At 48.3% G+C, this 16,295-nt stretch overlaps 1 protein-coding gene across 1 annotated transcript in view; it reads left to right on the plus strand.

Moving 5' to 3' along the window:
- The window catches only part of CYGB (cytoglobin), a 326,406-nt gene that overhangs the window by 250,429 nt on the left and 59,682 nt on the right, over window positions 1-16,295 (plus strand). The gene's annotated exons all lie outside the window — the stretch shown is intronic.

A 16,295-nucleotide genomic window follows, 5' to 3' on the forward strand; every position in this document is an offset into this window, starting at 1 on the left:
AGGGCAGGCGGATCATGAGGTCAGGAGATCAAGACCATCCTGGCTAACATGGTGAAACCCCATCTCCACTAGAAATACAAAAAAAAAAAAGCCACCCAGTAGCTCCTGGGGCTGCTCCGCCTATGGAATAGTTATTCTTTTGTTTCTTTACTTCTCTAACAAACTTGCTTTCACTTTACTCTGGACTCACCCCAAATTCTTTATTGCATGAGATCCCAGAACCCTCTCTTGGGGTCTGGATTGGGACCCCCTTCCAGTGACAGTAATGGAAAGTCTAAAGTGTACTCAGAGGATAGTGTTGCATTCATGCTGGTTCTCCATGGCAGTCCTCACATGTCCTGTTGACTGTATGTATTTATTTTTGACAGAAGGTCTCACCCTGTCACCCAGGCTGGAGTGCAGTGGCGCTGTCACGGCTCTCTGCAGCCTCGAACTCCTGGGCTCAAACGATCCTCCCACCTTAGCTTCCTGCGCATGTGCCACCACACCCTGTTAATTTTTTTTCTCTCTTTTTGGTAGAGACAAGGTCTCATGATGTCGCCTAGGCTGGTCTTGAACTATTGGGCTCAAGCGATCGGCCTCCCAAAGCACTGGGATTAATGGCATAAACCACTGTTCCCCGCCTTGACTGTATTTAAAAGAAAGCTTAAAGTCAAACATTGTGTTCACAGAAGGAGAAAAGTATACTTTACCAAGCTTGAGCATTTATACTTATCTACAAAATTGTTTGCAAATCAGTTTATACAAAAATGTGTCATTCTCTGGATTATCACATACTGGGTGGACACAAAGAATAGTTCTGTGCTGGCACTGGGGAACTGGGAACCAGAGGCCTGACCCTGACCCCCTTCACATACACACACACACACACGCACACACACACACACACTCACACACACACACTCACACACACACCAGCTTCCTCAGAATCTCAAGGCAGGTTGGGTGCAGTGGCTCACACCTGTAATCCTAGCACTTTGGAAGGCCAAGGCAGATGGATTCCTTGAGCTCAGGAGTTCAAGACCAGCCTGGGCAACATGGCAAAACCCCATCTCTACTGAAAATACAAAAGTTAGCCAGGCATGGTGGTGTGCGTCTATAGTCCTAGCTACTCAGGAGGCTGAGGTGGGAGGATAGCTTGAGCCCAGGAGTTCAAGACAGCAGTGAGCCATGATCGTGGCGCCACTGTACTCCAGCCTGGGTGACAGAGTAAGACCCTGTCCCCCCAGCTCCCCTCAAAAAAAAAAATAAATAAAATAACTCAAGGCAAATAGCACACCCAGGGTGTGCATGACATGGTGTCTACCCTTAGCTGAGCACGAGGGCAGGAAGAAACAGGGTCTGCACGCCCTACCATTTCGCGTAAGCACAGCACTCCTGAGCGTAGGAGGAGATGAAAGACAAACTCTTGACACAGCCAACCCCAGGCATGGGTGGAGAATTCCTCTCTTACAGATTCATCGTACTTATCTAACCTTGCTCGTTGTTTCAGGGGTGTCAGAAAACAGCAATGAGTATCATTGTCTCAGAGTCAGGGGCTAGTGAAATCAGGACCATGTCAGGCGCTGCAATTTGGGTCCGGAAGAGACGCTTGGCAAGAAAGGGGTTTGGGTCAAGGGAATAGGTATGTTTCTTACTTAGGCAGACACCATTTAGACAACCAGAGCACAGTCATGCGTCACAGTGCTTAGCTGGGCATGGAGACACACATCACTTCTGGCTGGGGGTATCTGTGAACGTATAAACATACCCACACATCTCATAAGAACTTCGTCCTCTTGCCAAATTGTCCTCCAGCCTCTAATGTTAGAAACAAGAGAGAGTTCAATGTTAGGCTAATTCTCTTTCCCTTTTAAGGAGATGCTCTTGCCCTTGGAAGCTTGCAACATTTCCTCTTTTTTGTTTATTTATTTATTTTTTTGAGATGGAGTTTCCCTCTCGTCGCCCAGCCTAGAGTGCAGTCGTGTGATCTCGGCTCACTGCAACCTCCACCTCCCTGGTTCAAGCGATTCTCCTGCCTCACCCTCCTGAGTAGCTGGGATTACAGGTGTGTGCCACCATGCCCAGCTAATTTTTGTATTTTTAGTACAGACGAGGTTTCACCATGTTGGCCAGGCTGGTCTCAAACTCCTGACCTCAGGTGATTGGCCTGCCTCAGCCTCCCAAAGTGCTGGGATTCCAGGCGTGAGCCACTGAGCCTGGCAAGGACACTTACTATTATTTGATTAAAGTTCCCATCTGGTCCCTTCCTCATTCTCCTTCAGTAGAGGGCAGTTCTGGGTGTCTCCCTTCCTTTGGTTGTGCAGTCCTCCCAAATTAGTCACTGTCTTTTAACCTGCTTACAGCTTTGTATTTCCCCAGCAACCAGGTCCAGCATCTAGAGTTTCTCAAGAAGTGATGTGATGGCCAGGCACGGTGGCTTATGCCTGTCATCTCTTTGGGTGTCTGAGGCAGACAGATCGCTTGAACCCAGGAGTTTGAGACCAGCCTGGGCAACATGGCGAAACCCTATCTCTACAAAAAAATACAAAAAACTAGCCGAGTGTGGTGGTGCGTACCTTAGTCCCAGCTACTCAATAGGCTGAGGCAGGAGGATGATTGAGCTTGGGAGGTCAAGGTTACAGTGAGCTGTGATGGCACCACTGTAAGGCAGCCTGGGAGACAGAGTAAGAGCTTGATTCAGGAAAAAAAAAAAAGAGAGAGAGAGAAGTGATATAAGAAATAATGGTTTCATCTTTGTGGGTAAGGGATAAACAAACAGCATGTCATGAGGTGCCTGCTGGAGCCCAGGAAGAAAATGCCACCACTCCTGGGGCTCCCCAGGTGTAAGCAGCAGCTCTACCCTAAAGACAGGGCCCAAGAACAACCTCACTACCTGTGAAGCTGCCCTCCAAGGCAGCTTCCAAAATCTGAAGGTTTAAAACAACGACCGTGTATCTGCTTATGATTTTATAGATCAGCGATTTGTGCTGGGATCAGCTTCTTTCTGCTCCGGCGTGGCATTTCCTATGCAGCTGCCGACGTTCAGCAGGTGGGTAAACAGACTCAGCCTCTTGTTAGGAGGAGTGATAAAGTCACATTGCAAAGGAGTGTGCGTTCAATGCCAATGCCATCTTTGTCAGCAGTCCAACAGATCTGGTGACACCAGGTTTGCATGCAGAGTCCAGCTCTTACGCTGTCCGATGCCTGGCAGTGTAGTTCTTCCTCCACAAAGAGCCCAGTCTTTCTCAAGGCCTAGGTCTGTCCCCGACACATCACTTTTCAGTCTGCTCAGGACTGTATCAGCCAACGTTTGTATAGCACTTCCTGTTTCCAGAACTGTTGCAAGCACATTTAATGAGCACAGCAATCCTCATGAAGTTGGTACTATCATCATTTCTGTGCTATAGGTGAGGAAACCGACGCATAGAGAGTCTAAGTAATTTCCCCTGGGTTCACACGGTTAACAAATACAGCTGAGATTGTTGGGCTTTAGAGTCCACTCTCTTAAGTGCTCTACTGCTGTTTGGTGTGTTTGAAGCTCAGAGATGTTCAAAGTGTTCTCTTCCTTGGCATTCCTTCCCCCTTCCTTTTTTATTCCAAGGGAACCCAGCTAAGGGATTCTTGGGGAACAGTGGCTGTAGCAGATGTCCCTGACTCTCTCTGTCCCTACAACTGCCTCTCTGAAGTAAGACAGCAGCCAGGGAGGCAATCACACAGGACTTGGCAAGTACATCTGAGATCCAGGGCTCCCTGGGGAAAGGAGCAGGTGAGGACTTGCTTTGTTTTGGTGCTGAGGTGGGAGACTGTCACTAGGGACCAGCAGCAGAAAGGAAAGCTTGCCTGGTCTTGCATTCCGGGGAAACATGCAGCCTCTGGGAGTTTCCCAAGAGGACTCAGCCAGAGTAGACTGGAGGCTGGGGAGGCATGCACAGCTTCAGAGTACCAGCTGGAGGTCACTGGGTGGCACTGCCCTCACCACACACCCATGCCTACACACACATACGATCTCAGTTACGTCCTCTGTTTCTTAATCCAGTTCTCAGTGCTTTCATAGAGTATAAAGTTGACTTCAAATAAGTGATCATGTGACCAGGCAGTGAGACTGGCATCCGAGATCTTGCCGCTGGAACTGTCCATTTGGGACAACACCATTGTATTGCTGCCACCAGGGATCTGCCACCAGCCCAGTGGACTCTTGATCTATCCATGCACAGTTGTAAGAAACTCTGTTTATCTTGGCCAGGTGCAGTGGCTCATGCCTGTAATCCCAGCAGTCTGGGAGGCAGAGGTGAGCAGATCACAAGATCAGGAGATTAAGACCATCCTGGCTACCACAGTGAAACCCCATCTCTACTAAAAATTAAAAAAAAAAATTAGCCGGGAGCAGTGGTGGGAACCTGTAGTCCCAGCTACTCAGGAGGCTGAGGCAGGAGAATGGAGTGAACCCGAGAGGCGGAAGTTGTAGTGAGCTGACATCGTGCCACTGCACTCCAGCCGGGGTGACAGAGCAAGACTCTGTCTCAAAAAAAAAAAAGAAAAAAGAAACTCTGTTTATCTCTGCATCTCTGTATCAATCTCTCAAGATTCGAAGTCCCAGGAGCACCCAGGTGGCAGACGCTGCCCTGTGCTTGTGTTCTGGCTGCCATGAGCAGGGAGAGGGCCATCAGTCCTTCAGCTTCCCTGGCAGGAGGGGGACCCTTCCCTCTATGTATTCAACAATTGCAAACACTATCATGTTGTGCAACCATCACCACTGTCCATCTCCAGAACTGTTTCATCATGCATAACAGAAACTTTGTACTCATTAAACACTAGGCCAGACACCGTAGCTCATACCTGTACTTTGGGAAGCCAAGGCAGGTGGATCACTTGAGCACAGGAGTTCGAGACCAGCCTGGCCAACATGGTGAAACCCCATCTCTACCAAAACTACATAAAAATTAGCCAGGCCTGGTGGCACGCGCCTGTGGTCCCAGCTACTCCTTGGGAGACTGAGGTGGAGGGATCACTTGACTCTGGGAGGTTGAGGCTGCAGTGAGCTGTGGTCGTACCCCTACACTCCAGCCTAGAGAACAACAGAGCAAGACTCCATCACTAAAAAATAAATAAGTAAATAAATAAATAAATAAATAATTTTTTTTTTTGAGACGGAGTCTCGGTCTGTTACTCAGGCTGGAGTGCAGTGGCGCGATCTCGGCTCACTGCAACCTCCACCTCCCTGGTTCAAGCGATTCTCCTGCCTCAACCTCCTGAGTAGCTGGGATTATAGGCACGCGCCATCGCACTCAGCTAATTTTTGTATTTTTAGTAGAGATGGGGTTTCACCATGTTGCTCAGGCTGGTCTTGAACTCCTGACCTTGTGATCCGCCCGCCTCGGCCTCCCAAAGTGCTGGGATTACAGGCATGAGCCACTGCGCCCGGCCTAAAATATATAAATTTAAAAATGAATTTAGCAAGATCTCAAAACACAGATAATTACACAAACCATTGCATTTCTATATATCAGCAATGAAAAAATAAAGAAATGAAACTTTAAAAACAAGGTTGTTTACAATAACATCAAAAAGCACCAAACAGAGGGCGGGTGCAGGCGCGGAATCTTTCCCACGGCCCCCCTGTTGGAGCCCGGCGAGCCGCACGAAGGGGAAGGTAGAATTAGAAGATCATGTGATGTTGGAGTAGGGGGATTTATCTTGGTGACTTTGGGAAGCTGGTTTCATTGGAGGTATAATTATGCAAAGCAAAGAATCCAGGAAAGAATTGCCAGAGAAGGAATGAAAAATAAGATCTATGAAACCACCCACTTTGATCCTGAAAGAAAACCAATGGCAACAGCAGCAATCAAACAGGGTATAGAAAACCAGACCCCCTGAAGTCAGCGTGAACGAAGCTAAGATCAATGACATAAGACATTTTATGGACAATAAGTTCTTAATCAAGTAAATAAAGTATGTTTAAGTTGAAAAAAAAAAAGGACCAAATGCCTAGGTATACATTTACGGAAAAATGAGCACAATTGCATACTGAAAACTATGAAATATTATTGAGAAATTCACCCAAATACATGGAACTATATATAATGTTTCTAGATATCCCACTTACCCAAATTAATCTATAATGTGATCCCAACCAAATCCCAACAGGATTTTTGTAGAAATAACAAGTGGCTTCTAAAACATTTGGAACTGCAAAAGGCCAAGAATAGCCAAGGCGATAATGAAGAAATCCCACAAAGCCAGAGGCCTTACATCACCAGATATCCAGATGTTTACATAGCTACAGTAATGAAGGCAATGTGGTGTTGCCACAATGATAGACTGACCCAAGGAAAGCAGTAGTGTCCAGACAAGATGAAGAAAACTAAGAGAACCGTCCCCAGAACTACCCTGAAAGAATAACTAAAGGAAGCTCTTTGAACAGGAAGGAAATGATAAAAGAAGAAAACATGAAACATGGGGAATAAAGAAAACAATGGAGCCGGGTGTGGTGGCTCACGCCTGTAATCCCAGAACTTTAGGAGGCCAAAGCGGGTGGATCACTTAAGGCCAAGAGTTCAAGACCAACCTGGCCAACATGGTGAAACCCCATCTCTACTAAAAATACAAAAATTATCTGGGTGTGGTGGTGCACACCTGTAATCCCAGCTACTCGGAAGGTTGAGGCGAGAGAATCGCTTGAACCCGGGAGGCAGAGGTTACAGTAAGCTGAGATCATGCCACTGCACACCAGCCTGGGTGACAGAGTGAGACTCTGTCTCTTAAAAAACAAACAAACAACAAACAAAAACAGAATGCTAAAAGTAAAATAACCTACAGGAAGGCAGGAGAAAAAGGTGATGGTAGGGCAGGTAGAGGGTGGAGGGAAGAAATAGCAAGCCAGGCAAAGAGGAACGCAGAAGCAAGAATGGGGCGAGACAGCAACATGCACACGTGGGGCCTACAAGACAGTAGGTGATGCTGTTGCAGAAAATATAAGGCAAGAACCTTACTAGAGCAGCAGGCGAGGTCCAGCTCACTGGGAGCCATGAATGAGAGGTGTCAGAGCTCGGGCTTATTTTCTAGATGCTGGGCCTGAGGACAAAATTCAACTTGTGAATTCCCTGTGAGAATTTTGTTTTTCAAAATCAGTAGGCCCCAGCTACTCTCCTGCTATTTCATCTACACAGAGTCTGCCACTTTCAAATCTTCCAGCTGAGCCTTTGGCATTTACCTCCACACTTTGAAATTACATGTGTGCATTGACAATTATGTTTTAGATATCTACCAATGTCTCCCAGGGAAGATGAGGATCCGGCTCCCAGCCCTGCCCCACCCTCTCACACGTGCACATTTCCTTCGTACGCATTTCCTACGCACGTTTTTCCTCTGCTCTCACTCAACAACAATCAACACAGAAGACTTCTGTGACCAGATGTGTGCGGATCTCTCCCTGCCAACAAGCAGGCAATCAATTCTGCAGCGGACACCAGCTGGGTGTCCTCTAATTCAGTTCACTTCTGAGACCATCTGCCTGGAGACGGCATCAGACCACGGGTTGAGGGCTCAGTCCCACAAGACTGCTCCCTCCCACTTCCAATTCCCATCGCAACCCCCAGCGGTTGTATTACCTGTGCTACTGACTAACTGGCTATACATTTGGGTTCCCATGACTCACTCCTCAAGTTCAATTAAATTGCTAGAGCAGCTCACAGAGGCAGGAAACACTTAAGTTTACCAGTTTAATTGTAAAGGACACAGATGAAGAAATGCATAGGGCAAGGTATGAGGAAGAGACACGCAGCTTCCATGCCCTTCCTGGGCACCCCACCCTCCTGGAACTTCCACATGCTCCGCTATCCAGAAACTCCCCAAACTCTGTCTTCTTGGGCCTTCTATGAAGGCTTCTTTGGATAGGCACGATTGACAACCGTGTAGAATTGAGATTAAACAAAAATGGTTTGACCGGGCATAGTGGCTCATACCTGTAATCCCAGCACTTTGGGAGGCCAAGGCAGGTGGATCACCTGAGGTCAGGAGTTTGAGACCAGACTGGCCAACATGGTGAAACCCCATCTCTATTAAAAATACAAAAATAGGCCGGGCGCGGTGGCTCAAGCCTGTAATCTTAGCACTTTGGGAGGCCAAGACGGGCGGATCACGAGGTCAGGAGATCAAGACCATCCTGGCTAACACGGTGAAACCCCGTCTCTACTAAAAACACAAAAAATTAGCCGGGCGAGGTGGCGGGCGCCTGTAGTCCCAGCTACACGGGAGGCTGAGGCAGGAGAATGGCGTAAACCCGGGAGGCGGAGCTTGCAGTGAGCTGAGATCCGGCCACTGCACTCCAGCCCGGGCGACAGAGCGAGACTCCGTCTCAACAACAACAACAAAAATAAATAAATAAATAAAAATACAAAAATAGCTGCAGGTGGTGGCACACACCTGTAATCTCAGCTGCTTGGGAGGCTGGGGCAGTAGAATTGCTTGAACCCAGGAGGCAGAGGTTGCAGTCAGTCAAGATCATGCCACTGCACTCCAGCCTGGTCAACAGGAGGGAAACTCGGTTTCAAAAAAAAATTAGCTTCTCATTTATGATAAAATAACGTTTTTTTTTCAAAATGTTGACATTTTCAAGAAGTTAAAAAAAGTCTTCCCATTAATGAGTATACAGAAAAAAATAAAAAAGAAACTTCTTAAACCCTGAAAAGCAGTAGGTTCTAACTGTGTGAATCACAAGTGCTAATAATCCATTTTCTGACTGATCTAGAATACGGTTCATATTCAAATTTAAGCCATCAACTGTATTTTCTTTTTCCAAACTCGGTTTCTACTCAGCTTCAACTCAATACATAAATTTGTCTTTTTATAAACTCTTGAAATACAACAGAAACAATTTTCATCATTGCTTTTCTTCATAAAATAATTAATCATCTAAAAATGGTTTTGATTGAAATGACAGAAACAACCTCTGATACATAATTAGAACATCTAATACATTTTGATTCGGAACTTGCTTGACATTCATGCCAATTTCAGATACTGAGAAATAAACTGATTTTAGTAAAAATGTGTTTTTACAAAATGCTTACACATGGTTGTTTTAGAACATACAGTACTTGAAGTTTTGATATCTTGGTTTTGCAAATCCGTAATCCATAGTTCATCTTATGTGAAAAGCATGTATATATACTTTTAAAGCCTTTGATTGAAGTTAAGGATAACTTTATAGTTTTAAAATATCTAATGAAGCATATTTCAGCTAAAAAGAAAAATTTACGTTTTTATTAGGGAAAATTTCAAATATATACAAAAGTAGAGACAATATTGTAATGAACCCTCATATGCCCATTATGCAGCCCCAACAATGATCCACTCACAGCCAATTCATTTCATCTGTGTCCCCAGCCACTCTCCACTTCCGGCCCAGACTTGGTTATTTTTAAAGAATCCCATATATCATATTCTTTTGTTTGTAAATATTCAGTATGTATTACTAACAATAAGAACACTTTTTTTTTTTTTTTTTGAGATGGAGTCTCGCTCTGTCGCCCAGGCTGGAGTGCAGTGGCCGGATCTCAGCTCACTGCAAGCTCCGCCTCCCGGGTTTACGCCATTCTCCTGCCTCAGCCTCCCGAGTAGCTGGGACTACAGGCGTCCGCCACATTGCCCGGCTAGTTTTTTGTATTTTTTAGTAGAGACGGGGTTTCACCGTGTTAGGCAGGATGGTCTCGATCTCCTGACCTCGTGATCCACCCGTCTCGGCCTCCCAAAGTCCTGGGATTACAGGCTTGAGCCACCACGCCTGGCAAGAACACTTTTTTAAAATAACCATAATGCTACTATCACACATTTTCTTTCTTTCTTTCTTTTCTTTTGAGACGGAGTCTCACTCTGTCTCATAGGTTGGAGTGCAGTGGCGTGATCTCGGCTTACTGCAACCTCCGCCTCCTGGGTTCAAGCGATTCTCCTGTCTCAGCCTCCTGAGTAGCTGGGATTACAGGCACCCGCTAACACCCCAGGCTAAATTTTGCATTTTTAGTAGAGACGGGGTTTCGCCATATTGGCCAGGCTGGTCTCAAACTCCTGACTTCAGGTGATCTGCCTGCCTCGGCCTCCCAAAGTGCTGGGATGACAGGTGTGAACCACTGCACCCAGCCTCTTTCTTTTTTAAAATAGAGATGGAGTCTCATTAGGTTGCCCTGGCTGGTCTCAAACTCCTCGGCTCAAGATATCATCTTGCCTCTGCCTCTCAAAGTGCTGAATTACAGTGTGAGCCACCACACCTTGCCACACATTTTAAAAGTTAACAATTCCTTAGATTTATCAAACATCCAGCTCAATTTTCCTGATTCAAAAAATAGAATTTTAAGATGACAAATCAATGAGGAAGTCAACATTACATTAAAAACCATTGCAGCCAGGCACGGTGGCTCACGCCTGTAATCCCAACACTTTGGGAGGCCAAGGCAGGTGGATCACTTGAGGTCAGGAGTTCGAGACCAGCCTGGCCAACATGGTGAAACCCCATCTCTAGTAAAAATACAAAAATTAGCCGGGTGTGGTGGCGAGCACCTGTAATCCCAGCTACTCTGGAGGCTACGGAAGGAGAATCGCTTGAGCCCGGAAGGTCGAGGCTGCAGTGAGCCAAGAGTGTGCCACTTCACTCTAGCCTGGGCAACAGAGTGAGACTGTCTCAAAAAAAAAAAAAAAAAAAAATTGCAAAAGATGGACTTCCAGCATGAGAACGCTGCAGCCCCACTTTCCAGGGAAAGTGGACTCCAACCTGGTCAACATGGCAAAACCCTGTCTCTACCAAAAATACAAAAATTAACCAGGTGTGGTGGCACGTGCCTAGACACTTCTAAGTAAACAAAAAGAGGATTTATTGCTAGCAGACACACATTACAAGAAATATTAAAGGAATCTTCAGGCTGAAAGAAGATGGTAATTCAAATACACATGAGACAAAAAAAAAAAAAAAACACCTCTGGTAAAGGAAATTCTGTAATTATAAAAAACAGTATAATTTTATAATTATATATTATATAATTATATTTACATACAGTCATCCCTTATTATACATGGGGGATTGGTTCCAGGACTGCCTGTATAACCAAACCAAATCCGCACATACTCAAGTCCCACAGTTAGCACTGAAAAACCCATGAAAAGTTGGCCCTCTGTGTATGCAAGACCCTGTCTGTGCGAAAATAAAAATAAATTAGACGGGTAGAGTGGCACATGCCTATACCCCTGGTTCCTCGGGAGGCTAAGGCAGGAGGATCACTTGAGCGCAGGAGTTTAAGACTGCAGGAGCCGGGCACGGTGGCTCAAGCCTGTAATCCCAGCACTTTGCGAGGCCGAGGTAGGCAAATCACAAGGTCAGGAGATCGAGACCATCCTGGCTAACATGGTGAAATCCCATCTCTACTAAAAATACAAAAAATTAGCTAGGCGTGATGGCACACACCTGTGATCCCAGCTACTTGGGCGGCAGAGGCAGAGAATCGCTTGAACCCGGGAGGTGGAGGTTGCAGTGAGCCGAGGTCATGCCACTACACTCCAGCTTGGGCAACAGAGTGACACTCGTCTCAAAAAAAAAAAAAAAAAAAAAGACTGCAGGATCCATGATTGCACCACTGCACTACAGCCTGGACAACAAGAGTGAGACTCTGACTTAAAAAAAAATAACAAGAAAGAAAGAAAAAAGTAATGCAGGGCTCCAGGGATGGCCTGTATACATAGCTGAACAGGTGTGCAGCTGATAGAGATCTGGGCCTCAGATGGAGACCAATTCAGGAGTCACAAACAGAAAGCTGGTTGTTGAAACCATGAGAGCAAAGAGTTGCAAGCTGGAGTTACTGGGAGCTAAGTGTCAAATTCAGAGAGACAGATGCAGCAGAATTAGAACTGGAAAATGTGGACTCCCTTTGGAAGGATGATTGCTAGTGACTTCAGTGGGTACAATTTCAATGGCATGGTAGGTAAGGAAGTCAGATGCAAAAAGAAGTGGAGACAGAATAGACTCTCTACCAAGAACTTGAACAAAAGAAAAAGAGAATAACTACGAAGGGGGCCAGCTCAATGGCATTTTTTGTTTGTTTTGCTTCGCTTTGCTTTTTAGGATGAGCTATTTGGGGCATATTCGAAGGCTGTGATAAGGACCTTGCAGAGGGTGCAGGCAGGGCTGCTGAAGCAAGAGCTGAAGAGTAGCCGGGCGCGGTGGCTCACGCCTGTAATCCCAGCACTTTGGGAGGCCGAGGCGGGCGGATCACAAGGTCAGGAGATCGAGACCACGGTGAAACCCCGTTTCTACTAAAAATACAAAAAAAATTAGCCGGGCGCGGTGGCGGGCGCCTGTAGTCCCAGCTACTCAGGAGGCTGAGGCAGGAGAATGGCGTGAACCCGGGAGGCGGAGCTTGCAGTGAGCCGAGATCGCGCCACTGCACTCCAGCCTGGGCGACAGAGCGAGACTCTGTCTCAAAAAAAAAAAAAAAAAAAAAAAAAGAGCTGAAGAGTGGGAGGTCACAGTGAAGAGGCTGGCTGTCCGTGGGAGGAGGAGAGTCTGGAGCAATAAGGTGAGGGTGCATGGGCATGATCATGCTGTGAGCAGAGGACTAACTGCCCTTTTGTTCCGGGCTCTTTTCAAGAATGTTGGTATAGGCCGGGTGTGGTGGCTCATTCCTGTAATCCCAGCACTTTGGGAGGCCGAGACGGGCAGATCACGAGGTCAGGAGATCGAGACCATCCTGGCTAACATGGTGAAACCCGTCTCTACTAAAAATACAAAAAACTAGCCGGGTGTGGTGGTGGGTGCCTGTAGTCCCAGCTACTCAGGAGGCTGAGGCAGGAGAACGGTGTGAACCCAGGAGGCGGAGCTTGCAGTGAGCCGAGATTGCGCCATTGCACCCTAACCTGGGTGACAGAGCAAGACTCTGTCAAAAAAAAAAAAAAGGCCGGGCGCGGTGGCTCAAGCCTGTAATCCCAGCACTTTGGGAGGCCGAGGCGGGCGGATCACAAGGTCAGGAGATCGAGACCACAGTGAAACCCCGTCTCTACTAAAAATACAAAAAATGAGCCGGGCGCGGTGGCGGGCGCCTGTAGTCCCAGCTACTCAGGAGGCTGAGGCAGGAGAATGGCGGGAACCCGGGAGGCGGAGCTTGCAGTGAGCCGAGATCGCGACACTGCACTCCAGCCTGGGCAACAGCGTGAGACTCCGTCTCAAAAAAAAAAAAAAAAAAAGAACGTTGGTATAGCAAACTGCCTTGGAAGATAAAGATAGTGCCTCCCTCTGGAGCAGAGGGCCCATTTCCTCACTGTCCAACATAATAAAGATAATGTCTCCCTCTTAGACAAGGGCAGGTTTGCTTGCAGCCCATTATAAAAGATTGTGGTTCCCTTATCTCAGGGATTCTCAGCTGTCCTGCAATGGCATGGTAGGTAGGTTGTGTGTGCAACACCCACCTGGGCCTCTCTGTCTGACCCTCATGGGGCTTGAGGAGTAAAGAGAAGTGACACAAACATGATGTCTATGTTGCTTGCTGCACCATGAATAATAAAGTCCTTCGTCTCTGATCCAGTAGTCTTGTGTCTTCTACCAGCATCCACAGAACTATGGCAGGCTCATTGGTTAGCTTGTAAGTAGAGCAAAATCTGCACAGTTCTTAACAAAAGATGACTTTGAACTTAAGGGCATGGGAAGTTGAAGGTCACTCCTGATGGGCTCCATTTTCTCACAGGTATGGCTGGGAAAAGAGGAGGCTTGAGGAAAGAAGTAAGTTCTAGAATCATTGTTGAGCAGGAGAGAAGCTGGAGCTGAGCAAGGATAAGGAAATGGCTGATGTTGAGAGCCAGCTGAGGCCAAACTTGTGTTCCCAATTCACTCTGGAATGAGCTACCCCCTGCCCACAGCCCCCACGGCACTCAGCCAGGCCAGGGGCAGGCAGCACAGGACAGGCGGAGGCAAGAGTGAATCCAGGTCAGAGTTTTGCTGGGCAGAAAGCCAGGAACACAAGAATCTGGGTTACTGATGCGGGAGTAGCTCAGATTATAACCCAGGGAGTCCTGCCTAGATAGGAAAGAAAGCTGCTGAGAGAGGATTGGCCCACTGGGAGAAAATGGAAGGATGGAGACCCTGGAGGTCCTGTGAGGCTGAAGATGGGAGGAAGGAGAACTCCAGGTGTGTGGATAGGAGACTTTGGTGTGAGGGGAGTACTGCCATTTAAGACACTGGAGGTGGACCCGGATCATTAACACAGATGGGGGGGTTAACTCCCACACAGGAGGAGAGGACTCTCTCCCCAACCCTTAAGACTGGAGTCCTGAGGCCTGGTGCAGTGGCTAGTGCATGTAATTCCAGCCATTTGGGAGGCCTAGGTGGGCAGATCACCTGAGGTCAGGAGTTTGAGACCAGCCTGGCCAACATGGTGAAACCCCCCTCCCAACTAAAAATACAAAAAAATTAGCCAGGTGTGGTGGTGCACTCCTGCTGTAATCCCAGCTACTGGGGAGGCTGAGACAGGAGAATCACTTGAACCCAGGAGGTGGAGGTTGCAGTGAGCCGAGATCACGCCACTGCACTCCAGCCTGGGTGACAGAGTGAGACTCCTTCTCAAAAAAAAAAAAAAAAAAGACTGGAGTCCTGGCAGGGAGAGGCTGGGCTGTGGTGGGGGCCAAGTTTGTAGGTGGAAAGTTAAATAAATTACTAATGAATGATTCTCCTTTTCTCCATGAAGTAGAAGGTAAGGCACTTACTGAGAACAAGGACTAGGAGGGGGATTTATGGGCACAGAGAGAGGGTCTGAGGAAATGTGAGAAGCCAATGATCAGGGGATAAGTAACATCTACAGGAATTTTGACAAGCAAATCCATAAAGATTGAAATGAAAGTCTTGACACCATCAATTCCAAGTAGTGCCCATCTGCAGGGTAGCAAGGTAAGCCTGGCTCTGCTGAGCAGTCTTGGGGTGAAGGAAAGAACTGGCGGCCCAATCTGAGTGACCTCCAGTGACCCTGACTTGGTAGGAGAACTGAGCCTGGAGGGACTGAATGGCCATTCCTGACCACAGGCCCAGGCCCTGGGAGGTTTTCGGGAAGCCTTGCAATCGGACAGGTACCTGTTGCTGCACCCAGACTTCCTCGGATACATGAAGAACAGATTAGAGCAGAAAGCACGTGACACGGTAGCGTAGGTCCTTCTCATCCTTGCAGCCTCCTGACAGTTAGGGGTCTGGGGCATGTCACAGCTTTCTGAATAGTGCCCACTGGAGCACACCAATCTCACCCACCACTCACTGCCTGGGAGTGCTCCACTTAGCACGGGGACTGAGCTTCCCAGCCCTTTCTGATGCTGGAGCCTGCTAGACCAGGGGTCCCCAATCCCAAGCCTGGTCCGCGACCTGTTAGGAACCCTGCCTCGCAGCAGGAGGTGAGTGGCGGGCGAAGGAGTATTACCGCCTGAGCTCCGCCTCCTTCAGATCAGCCGCAGCATTAGTCTCAAAGGAGCGCGAACCCTTTTGTGAACTGCGCATGCCAGGAATCTAGGTTGCGGGCTCCTTATAAGAGAATCTTAACTCATGTCTGATGATCTGAGGCGGAACAGTTTCATCCCCAACCCCCTCACCCCCACCCCTGTCCGTGGAAAAACTGTCTTCCAGGAAACCAGTCCCTGGTACCAACAAGTTTGGGAACCTGCTGTGCTGAACCTTTCAGGTGGTCTCTCTGACTGGCCTCGTTCTGTGAAAGGAACTCAACGCGATTGAGGGGACTGGCCACCCTGGATGGTCACCAAATAAGCGCTGACAGCCTCAGTTTCCCCACGCAACACATCAGGGCAGGCTCCCCACCTCACCCCCTTTTGCCCTCTCTACCGCCAGCCCAGAGACTGAGCTCTTGGGGTTTGCTCCTTCATCCTGCCCGCCCCCTCCCAGCTGTCCTGGTGTCCGCAGACTGACAGGTCTGAGGGTCCTTTGGAGTGCGCCGGGCAGATCTCCCGGCCGCCGCCCACCCAACATGGAGTCTGGAAGTCGAGTGCCTGGCCCGGAGAGAGCAGAGCGCAGCCAGCGCGGCAGGTGGTGGCGTCTACCCGCACCTAGCCAAACCCGGACCGCGCGAGGAAAGCGCCCTGACCAAGCCGAGACTGGCGGCCTCCCGGGGCTGGGCGCTGGAGAGAGCGCAGTTGCAGGAGTGGCCGCTGCCGAAGTCCCCGGGCAGGGGGCAGGGCCAGAGGATTGCACGTTCCGGGTGCCGGGGCGACACTCTCGCCCCAGGGGACTCGCCGCCCAGCCCCCGAGGGTGCAGGAGCGTCTGGCCGCTCACCTCGGGCCGAGAGGGAGC

The sequence above is a fragment of the Macaca thibetana genome, chromosome 16 (assembly GCF_024542745.1).
Source record: "Macaca thibetana thibetana isolate TM-01 chromosome 16, ASM2454274v1, whole genome shotgun sequence".
NCBI lineage: Eukaryota > Metazoa > Chordata > Mammalia > Primates > Cercopithecidae > Macaca > Macaca thibetana.